Source organism: Panulirus ornatus, chromosome 15 (assembly GCF_036320965.1).
Source record: "Panulirus ornatus isolate Po-2019 chromosome 15, ASM3632096v1, whole genome shotgun sequence".
Classification (NCBI taxonomy): domain Eukaryota; kingdom Metazoa; phylum Arthropoda; class Malacostraca; order Decapoda; family Palinuridae; genus Panulirus; species Panulirus ornatus.
The window spans coordinates 57,638,609-57,650,040 of NC_092238.1; the positions used below are offsets into that span (position 1 = coordinate 57,638,609).

At 39.7% G+C, this 11,432-nt stretch overlaps 1 protein-coding gene across 1 annotated transcript in view; it reads right to left on the minus strand.

Moving 5' to 3' along the window:
- Nucleotides 1-11,432, minus strand: part of LOC139753639 (kin of IRRE-like protein 2) — a gene marked incomplete at its 5' end in the record, with an annotated part of 622,394 nt that overhangs the window by 219,366 nt on the left and 391,596 nt on the right. The gene's annotated exons all lie outside the window — the stretch shown is intronic.

Genomic DNA, 11,432 nt, shown 5'->3' on the forward strand with positions numbered 1-11,432 from the left:
TTCCACATCCAGGCCCCACACAACTTTCCATGGTTTACCCCAGACGCTTCACATGCCCTCATTCAATCCACTGACAGCACGTCAACCCCGGTATACCACATCGATCCAATTCACTCTATTCCTTGCCCGCCTTTCACCCTCCTGCATGTTCAGGCCCCGATCACACAAAATCTTTTTCACTCCATCTTTCCACCTCCAATTTGGTCTCCCACTTCTCGTTCCCTCCACCTCCGACACATATATCCTCTTGGTCAATCTTTCCTCACTCATTCTCAAAACACCCTCTTCTGCTCTCTCAACCACGCTCTTTTTATTTCCACACATCTCTCTTATCCTTACATTACTTACTCGATCAAACCACCTCACACTACACATTGTCCTCAAACATCTCATTTCCAGCACATCCACTCTCCTGCGCACAACTCTATCCATAGCCCACGCCTCGCAACCATACAACATTGTTGGAACCACTATTCCTACAAAAATACACAATTTTGCTTTCCGAGATAATGTTCTCGACTTCCACACATTCTACAAGGCTCCTAGGATTTTCGCCCCCTCCCCCACCCTATGATTCACTTCCGCTTCCATGGTTCCATCCGCTGCCAGATCCACTCCCAGATATCTAAAACACTTTACTTCCTCCAGTTTTTCTCCATTCAAACTTACCTCCCAATTGACTTGACTCTCAACCCTACTGTACCTAATAACCTTGCTCTTATTCACATTTACTCTTAACTCTCTTCTTTCACACATTTACCAAACTCAGTCACCAGCTTCTGCAGTTTCTCACATGAATCAGCCACCAGCGCTGTATCATCAGCGAACAACAACTGACCCACTTCCCAAGCTCTCTCATCCACAACAGACTTCATACTTGCCCCGTATTTCCAAAACTCTTGCATTCTCCTCCCTAACAACCCCATCCATAAACATAGTAAACAACCATGGAAACATCACACACCCCTGCCGCTAACCTACATTCACTGAGAACCAATCACTTTCCTCTCTTCCTACACGTACACATGCCTTACGTTCTCGATAAAAACTTTTCACTGCTTCTAACAACTTGCCTCCCACACCATATATTCTTAATACCTTCCACGGAGCATCTCTATCAACTCTATCATATGCCTTCTCCAGATCCATAAATGCTACATACAAATCCATTTGCTTTTCTAAGTATTTCTCACATACATTCTTCAAAGCAAACACCTGATCGACACATCCTCTGCCACTCCTGAAACCACACTGCTCTTCCCCAATCTGATGCTCTGTGCATGACTTCACCCTCTCAATCAATACCCTCCCATATAAATTACCAGGAATACTCAACAAACTTATACCTCTGTAATTTGAGCACTCACTCTTATCCCCTTTGCCTTTGTACAATGGCACTATATATATATATATATATATATATATATATATATATATATATATATATATATATATATATATATATATATATATATATATATATATATATATATATATATATATATATATATATATATATATATATATATATGTATATATATATATATATATATATATATATATATATATATATATATATATATATATATATATATATATATATATATATATATATATATATATATGTATTATATATATATATATATATATATATATATATATATATATATATATATATATATATATATATATATATATATATATATATATATATATATATATATATATATATATATTTTTTTTTTTTTTTTTTTTCTTTCATACTATTCGCCATTTCCCGCATTAGCGAGGTTGCGTTAAGAACAAAGGACTGGACCTTTGAGGGAATATCCTCAAATGGCCCCCTTCTCTGTCCCTTCTTTTGGAAAATTAAAAAAAACGAGAGGGGAGGATTTCCAGCCCCCCGCTCCCTTCCCTTTTAGTCGCCTTCTACGACACGCAGGGAATACGTGGGAAGTATTCTTTCTCCCCTATCCCCAGGGATATATATATATATATATATATATATATATATATATATATATATATATATATATATATATATATATATATATATATATATATATATATATGTATATTATCCCTGGGGATAGGGGATTAAGAATACTTCCCACGTATTCCCTGCGTGTCGTAGAAGGCGACTAAAAGGGGAGGGAGCGGGGGGCTGGAAATCCTCCCCTCTCGTTTTTTTTTTTTTTAATTTTCCAAAAGAAGGAACAGAGGGGGCCAGGTGAGGATATTCCAAAAAAGGCCCAGTCCTCTGTTCTTAACGCTACCTCGCTAACGCGGGAAATGGCGAATAGTTTGAAAAAAAAAAAAAAAAAAAAAAAAAAAAAATATATGTATATATATATTGCTTTGTCGCTGTCTCCCGCGTTAACGAAGTAGCGCAAGGAAACAGACGAAAGAATGGCCCAACCCGCCCACATACACATGTATATGCATACACATCCACACACGCAATATATACATAACTATACATCTCGACGTATACATATATATATGTACACAGAGACATATACATATATACACATGCAAATAATTCATACTGTCTGCCTTTACTCATTCCCATCTCCACCCCGCCACACATGAAAATAACCACCCCCTCCCCCCAAGTATGCGCGAGGTAGCGCTAGGAGATGACAAAAAGGGGCCACTTTCGTTCACACTCAGTCTCTAGCTGTCATGTAATAATGCATAGAAACCACAGCTCCCTTTCCACATCCAGGCCCCACACAACTCTCCATGATTTACCCCAGACGCTTCACATGCCCTGGTTCAAACCATTGACAGCAGGTCGTCGACCCCGGTATACCACATCGTTTCAATTCACTCTATTCCTTGCACGCCCTTCACCCTCCTCCATGTTCAGGCCCCGATCACTCAAAATCTTTTTCACTACATATTTCCACCTCCAATTTGGTCTCCCACTTCTCGTTCCCTCCACCTCTGACACATATATCCTCTTGGTCAATCTTTCATCACTCATTCTCTCAATGTGACCTAACCATTTCAACACACCCTCTTCTGCTCTCTCAACCACACTCTTTTTATTACCACACATCTCTTTTACCCTATCATTACTTATTCGATCAAGCCACCTCACACCACATAATATCCTCAAACATCTCATTTCCAGCACATCGAACCTGCTGCGCACAACTCTATCCATAGCCCTCGCCTTGCAACCATATAACATTGTTGGAACCAGTATTCCTTCAAACATACCTTTTTTTGCTTTCCAAGACAATGTTCTTGACTTCAACACGTTCTTCAATGCTCCCAGAACTTTCTCTCCCCCCCCCCACGCACACCCTATGATTCACTTCCAATTCCATGGTTCCATCCGCTGCCAAATCCACTCCCAGATATCTAAAGCACTTCACTTCCTCCAGTTTTTCTCCATTCAAACTTACATCCCAATTGACTTGACCCTCAACCCTACTGTACCTAATAACCTTGCCTTTATTTGCATTTACTCTCAGCTTTTTTCTTTCACACACTTTACCAAACTCAGTCACCAGCTTCTGCAATTTCTCACACAAATCAGCCACCAGCGCTGCATCATAAGCGAATAACAACTGACTCACTTCCCAAGCTCTCTCATCCACAACAGACTTCATACTTGCCCCTCTTTCCAAAACTCTTCCATTCACCTCCCTAACAAACCCATCCATAAACAAATTGAACAACCCTGATGACATCACACATCCCTGCCGCAAACCTACATTCATTGAGAACCAATCACTTTCCTCACTTCCTACACGTACACATGCCTTACATCCTCGATAAAAACTTTTCACTGCTTCTAACAACTTACCTCCCACACCATATACTCTTAATAACTTCCACAGAGCATCTCTATCAACTCAATCATATGCCTTCTCTAGATCCATAAATGCTACATACAAATATATTTGCTTTTCTAAGTATTTCTCACATACATTCTTCAAAGCAAACACCTGATCCACACATCCTCTACCACTTCTGAAACCACGCTGTTCTTCCCCAATCTGATGCTCTGTACATTCCTTCACCCTCTCAATCAATACCCTCCCATATAATTTCCCAGGAATACTCAACAAACTTATACCTCTGTAATTTAAGGACTCACTTTTATCCCCTTTGCCGTTGTTCGATGGCACTAACGTTCTAGCTTCGTCTCTTCTATGTATATCAAATGACTGTTATATTTCTCTCTTGTGTCTCCCCTGATGATGTGATTATTACACGAAAGTGCAATTGGGAGCTTTTCGTGTTTCATTTTCCCTTTAGACTCATAGGAATATCTTGATCATGCGCAAAATTGTGATCCTCTCCAAAATATATATATATATATATATATATATATATATATATATATATATATATATATATATATATATATATATATATATATATATATATATATATATATATATATATATATATATATATATTTTATTTATTATTATTTTACTTTGTCGCTGTCTCCCGCGTTTGCGAGGTAGCGCAAGGAGACAAACGAAAGAAATGGCCCAACCCACCCCCATACACATGTATATACATACACGTCCACACACGCAAATATACATACCTATATATCTCAATGTACACATACATATATACCCATGCACACAATTCACACTGTCTGCCTTTATTCATTCCCATCGCCACCTCGCCACACATGGAATACCATCCCCCTCCCCCCTCATGTGTGCGGGGTAGCGCTAGGAAAAGACAACAAAGGCCCCATTCGTTCACACTCAGTCTCTAGCTGTCATGCAATAATGCCCGAAACCACAGTTCCCTTTCCACATCCAGGCCCCACACAACTTTCCATGGTTATTAGGTACAGTAGGGTTGAGGGTCAGGTCAATTGGGAGGTACGTTTGAATGGAGAAAAACTGGAGGAAGTAAAGTGTTTTAGATATCTGGGAGTGGATCTGGCAGCGGATGGAACCATGGAAGCGGAAGTGGATTATAGGGTGGGGGAGGGGGCGAAAATCCTGGGAGCCTTGAAGAATGTGTGGAAGTCGAGAACATTATCTCGGAAAGCAAAAATGGGTATGTTTGAAGGAATAGTGGTTCCAACAATGTTGTATGGTTGCGAGGCGTGGGCTATGGATAGAGCTGTGCGCAGGAGGGTGGATGTGCTGGAAATGAGGTGTTTGAGGACAATATGTGGTGTGAGGTGGTTTGATCGAGTAAGTAACGTAAGGGTAAGAGAGATGTGTGGAAATAAAAAGAGCGTGGTTGAGAGAGCAGAAGAGGGTGTTTTGAAATGGTTTTGGCACATGGAGAGAATGAGTGAGGAAAGATTGACCAAGAGGATATATGTGTCGGAGGTGGAGGGAACGAGGAGAAGTGGGAGACCAAATTGGAGGTGGAAAGATGGAGTGAAAAATATTTTGTGTGATCTGGGCCTGAACATGCAGAAGGGTGAAAGGAGGGCAAGGAATAGGGTGAATTGGATGGATGTGGTACACCGGGGTTGACGTGCTGTCAGTGGATTGGATCAGGGTATTTGAAGCGTCTGGGGTAAACCATGGAAAGCTGTGTAGGTATGTATATTTGCGTGTGTGGACGTGTATGTATATACATGTGTTTGGGGGTTGGTTGGGCCATTTCTTTCGGCTGTTTCCTTGCGCTACATCGCAAACGCGGGAGACAGCGGCAAAAAAAAAAGAAAATATATATATATATATATATATATATATATATATATATATATATATATATATATATATATATATATATATATATATACACATATATATATATATATATATATACATATATATATATATATATATATTATACGAGATACGTTGTCAAGAGGTGAATATGCAATGGATGTTGAAATAAAATACCATCTGAGACTATAGCCAATAATTAGCAATTAGAATGAATATTGTAGAGATTCCAGAGAGATATAGGTTTTATTGAGAAATTTGTTGAACTATCAGTGAAAATGAGAGATAATGAGTGACAGATTTTATTGCTAGAATTGATTAGTTATATAAGGGATTGTGAGTTACAAAAGCAACAGATGTCAAAATATAGGTGATAGAATAGCTTAAGGGAGATGCATCGGCATTGGGATTGTAAGAGAACTGATTCATACAAAGGTGAAGGGAAACATTTAGAGCTAAGATATAAAGAAAATGAAGTAAAGGAGAGATGAAGATATGAGATTTCCAGCAAAGGAAATTAATTGAGAGAGAGAGAGAGAGAGAGAGAGAGAGAGAGAGAGAGAGAGAGAGAGAGAGAGAGAGAGAGAGAGAGAGAGAGAGAGAGAGAGAGAGAGAGAGAGGGGGGGGGGAGAAACACATATGAATACATGAAGTGATGTCGTAATTAGTGGAGGAAGACAAAGCTATAAATGAAATGTCTTGCATAAGAGATGCAACTGAAAAGGAATTTTGTTGAAGACACGTAGCGTGGAAGTGTTTCCCTTTGATGAGACGCGAGCGTTAGAAGTGTTGCTGGGGGAGGGAGAAACCTCCTTGTTTTTAAAGATATTCTCTGGGGAGTGGGGTGCTTGTGGAATGGGGTGGTAAAGCTTTTTGGGATAAGGTGTTCTGCTGGATGGTGAGAGCACTTAAAGTGGGAGTACCTCGGGAGAGTAGGTATGGAAACTGTTTGAGAGAGAGAGAGAGAGAGAGAGAGAGAGAGAGAGAGAGAGAGAGAGAGAGAGAGAGAGAGAGAGAGAGAGAGAGAGAGAGAGAGAGAGAGAGAGAGAGAGAGAGAGAGAGAGAGAGAGAGAGAGAGAGAGAGAGAGAGAGAGATCTGTTTGGTTAAAAGACCGAGTCCTAAGGAGAAGACAACGGGCAGGAAAGATGTTCCCTGGAGACTGGGTGGGTTATAAGAGCCATAGGACCTAGGGAACGGATAAGGAGAGGCGGGCTTATAAAGAATATAGTAAGAGTAGGCTCACTTGTTGGCCATTCCTAGGAAAGCATCACCTGTTCCCAGCATTCCTCTCGGCCATCGTGCCCGAACAGAATCATCTATATACATTTTCATAAACTTAGAAACGAACCAAAACATAACCTGAAGTGACAGAACACATTGACTTCCATTGCATTTCATTCACAAATAATCTGGAATTGAACAGTCCTTCGCCTTTTCAGATATGGACGCAAGGTTAAGCAGTAGTTAAAAATGGATTGAAAGAAAGAATACTTCACCACTTGTATGAGGTTAAAAAGTAAAACAATAGACTCCATGGTTCACAGACCCAGTAAGTGCCATCTGGATGAATAAATAAAAACTCAAAATTTGGAGAACGAAAGTTTTGCTGTGAGGATTACAGCTGAGAAAATTCTGGGAGGGCAAATGATATAAGGTAAATGCAGTATTCTTTCATCCCAGTGTGAGTGTGTCTCAGACAGGGGAATCGAACTGTGAAATACGACTAAATGGAAAGAGGGAGTGTTCGGAATTTTATAAATATGAGAACTGCATTTACTGTAAATGTCCAAACTGAAATTTAATATTGATCGTTCAAAGGTTGGCACAGTGTCTGAGTCTGAGCTCTGGGAAAAGTAATGACCTGGAACAAAGTCAGGTTTGTAGATCTATAAGACATTGATCAATGGAGGTTTTTATTTCAGTGTAGTGTGTAATAGGATAAGCTCTGTATTGAGAGAATGGAAGTCTGAATTCATGAGATTAATTCGGCCTCAATAACAGCTAAAAATTTATGTGACACGATGTATCGAAAGAGAGAAAGATATCTGAAAGATATGATCCCAAAAATTAGATTAATTGAGAAGAAATCATTTTGTTATCGATACTCATCAGAAATGTACGAAATAAGAAATTATATGAGGAGTACCAGTAAAGTCAGCCTATGACAGATGTAAAGTGGAGAAAATAGAAACATAAAAGTAAGTAGAATGTGTGAAAGAAAAGTATTCTGCAGATAATTCTCAGAACATACAGTATAAATTTGATTATGGTTAATAAAGGCATCGAGTAGTAGCACTCTGCCCGAGTGCAACTACTTAAATTTAACAGTCATAGGAAGATCTCTCTCTCTCTCTCTCTCTCTCTCTCTCTCTCTCTCTCTCTCTCTCTCTCTCTCTCTCTCTCTCTCTCTCTCTCTCTCTCTCTCTCTCTCTCTCTCTCTTAATTGTATATATATATATATATATATATATATATATATATATATATATATATATATATATATATATATATATATATATATATATATATATATATATATATATATGTATATATATATATATACAGAAGAGGGTGTTTCGAAATAGTTTGGGCACATGGAGAGAATGAGTGAGGAAAGATTGACCAAGAAGATATATGTGTCGGAGGTGGAGGGAACGAGAAGTGGGAGACCAAATTGGAGATGGAAAGATGGAGTGAAAAAGATTTTGTGTGATCGGGGCCTGAACGTGCAGGAGGGTGAAAGGCGGGCAAGGAATAGAGTGAATTGGAACGATGTGGTATACCGGGGTTGACGTACTGTCAGTGGATTGAATCAGGGCATGTGAAGCGTCTGTGGTAAACCATGGAAAGTTGTGGGGCCTGGATGTGGAAAGGGAGCTGTGGTTTCGGGAATTATTGCATGACAGCTAGAGACTGAGTATGAACGAATGGGGCCTTTGTTGTCTTTTCCTAGTGCTACCTCGCACACATGAGGGGGGAGGGGGATGGTATTCTATGTGTGGCGAGGTGGCGATGGGAATGAATAAAGGCAGACAGTGTGAATTGTGTGCATGGGTATATAAATATGTGTCTGTGTGTGTATATATATGTGTACATTGAGATGTATAGGTATGTATATTTGCGTGTATGGACGTGTATGTATATACATTGTGTATGGGGGTGGGTTGGGCCATTTCTCTCGTCTGTTTCCTTGCGCTACCTCGCAAACGCGGGAGACAGCGACAAGGCAAAAAAAATATATATATATATGTATATATATATATATATATATATATATATATATATATATATATATATATATATATATATATATATATATATATATATATATAGGAGGCGACTAAAGGGGACGGGAGCGGGGGGCCAGAAACCCTCCCCTCCTTGTATTTTAACTTTCTAAAGGGGAAACAGAAGAAGGAGTCACGCGAGGAGTGCTCATCCTCCTCGAAGTCTCTGATTGGGGTGTCTAAATGTGTGTGGATGTAACCAAGATGAGAAAAAAGGAGAGATAGGTAGAGTGTTTGAGGAAAGGAACCTGGATGATTTGGCTCTGAGTGAAACGAAGCTAAAGGGTAAAGGGGAAGAGTGGTTTGGGAATGTCTTGGGAGTAAAGTCAGGGGTTAGTGAGAGGACAAGGGCAATGGAAGGAGTAGCACTACTCCTGAACCAGGAGTTGTGGGAGTATGTGATAGAGTGTAAGAAAGTAAATTCTAGATTGATATGGGTAAAACTGAAAGTTGATGGAGAGAGATGTGTAATTATTGGTGCATATGCACCTGGGCATGAGAAGAAATATTATCAGAGGCAAGTGTTTTGGAAGCAGCTGAATGAGTGTGTTAGTGGTTTTGATGCAAGAGACCGGGTTATAGTGATGGGTGATTTGAATGCAAAGGTGAGTAATGTGGCACTTGAGGGAATAGGTGGTATACATGGAGAGTTCAGTGTTGTAAATGGAAATGGTGAAGAGCTTGTAGATTTATGTGCTGAAGAGGACTGGTGATTGGGAATACCTGGTTTAAAAAGCGAGATATACATAAGTATACGTATGTAATTAGGAGAGATGGCCAGAGAGCGTTATTGGATTACGTGTTAATTGATAGACGCAAGAAAGAGAGATTTTTGGATGTTAATGTGCTGAGAGGTGCGCACTGGAGGGATGTCTGATCATTATCTTATGGAGGCGAAGGTGAAGATTTGTGGGGGTTTTCAGAAAAGAAGAGAGAATGTTGGGGTGAAGAGAGTGGCGAGAGTAAGTGAGCTTGGGAAGGAGATTTGTATGAGGAAGTACCAGGATAGACTGAGTACAGAATGGAAAAAGGTGAGAACAAAGGAGGTAAGGGGAGTGGGGTAGGAATGGGATGTATTTAGGGAAGCAGTGATGGATTGCGCAAAAGATGCTTGTGGCATGAGAAGCCTGGGAGGTGGGTTGATTAGAAAGGGTAGTGAGTGGTGGGATGAAGAAGTAAGAGTATTAGTGAAAGAGAAGAGAGAGGCATTTGGAAGATTTTTGCAGGGAAAAAATGCAAATGAGTTGGAGAGGTATAAAAGAAAGAGGCAGGATGTCAAGAGAAAGGTGCAAGAGGTGAAAAAGAGGGCAAATGAGAGTTGGGGTGAGAGAGTATCATTAAATTTCAGGGAGAATAAAAAGATGTTTTGGAAAGAGGTAAATAAAGTGCGTATGACAAGGAAGCTAATGAGAACTTCAGTGAAGGTGGCTAATGGGGAGATGAAAACAAGTAGTGGTCAGGTGAGAAGGAGTTGGAGTGAGTATTTTGAAGGTTTGTTGAATGTGTTTGATGATAGAGTGGCAGATATAGGGTGTTTTGGTCGAGGTGTTGTGCAAAGTGAGAGGGCTAGGGAAAATGATTCGGTAAAAAGAGAAGAGGTAGTAAAAGCTTTACGGAAAATGAAAGCCGGCAAGGCAGCAGGTTTGGATGGTATTGCAGTGGAATTTATTAAAAAAGGGGGTGACTGTATTGTTGACTGGTTGGTAAGGTTATTTAATGTATGTATGATTCATGGTGAGGTGCCTGAGGATTGGCGGAATGCTTGCATAGTGCCATTGTACAAAGGCAAAGGGGATAAGAGTGAGTGCTCAAATTACAGAGGTAAAAGTTTGTTGAGTATTACTGGTAAATTATATGGGAGGGTATTGATTGAGAGGGTGAAGGCATGTACAGAGCATCAGATTGGGGAAGAGCAGTGTGGTTTCAGAAGTGGTAGAGGATGTGTGGATCAGGTGTTTGCTTTGAAGAATGTTTGTGAGAAATACTTAGAAAAACAAATGGATTTATATGTAGCATTTATTGATCTGGAGAAGGCATATGACAGAGATGCTCTGTGGAAGGTTTTAAGAATATATGGTGTGGTAGCAAGTTGTTAGAAGCAGTGAAAAGTTTTTATCGAGTATGTAAGGCATGTGTACGTGTAGGAAGAGAGGAAAGTGATTGGTTCTCAGTGAATGTAGGTTTGCGGCAGGGGTGTGTGATGTCTCCATGGTTGTTTAGTTTGTTTATGGATGGGGTTGTTAGGGAGGTGAATGCAAGAGTTTTGGAAAGGGTGGCAAGTATGCAGTCTGTTGTGGATGAGAGAGCTTGGGAAGTGAGTCAGTTGTTGTTAGCTGATGATACAGCGCTGGTGGCTGATTCATGTGAGAAACTGCAGAAGCTGGTGACTGAGTTTGGTAAAGTGTGTGAAAGAAGAAAGTTAAGAGTAAATGTGAATAAGAGCAAGGTTATTAGGTACAGTAGGGTTGA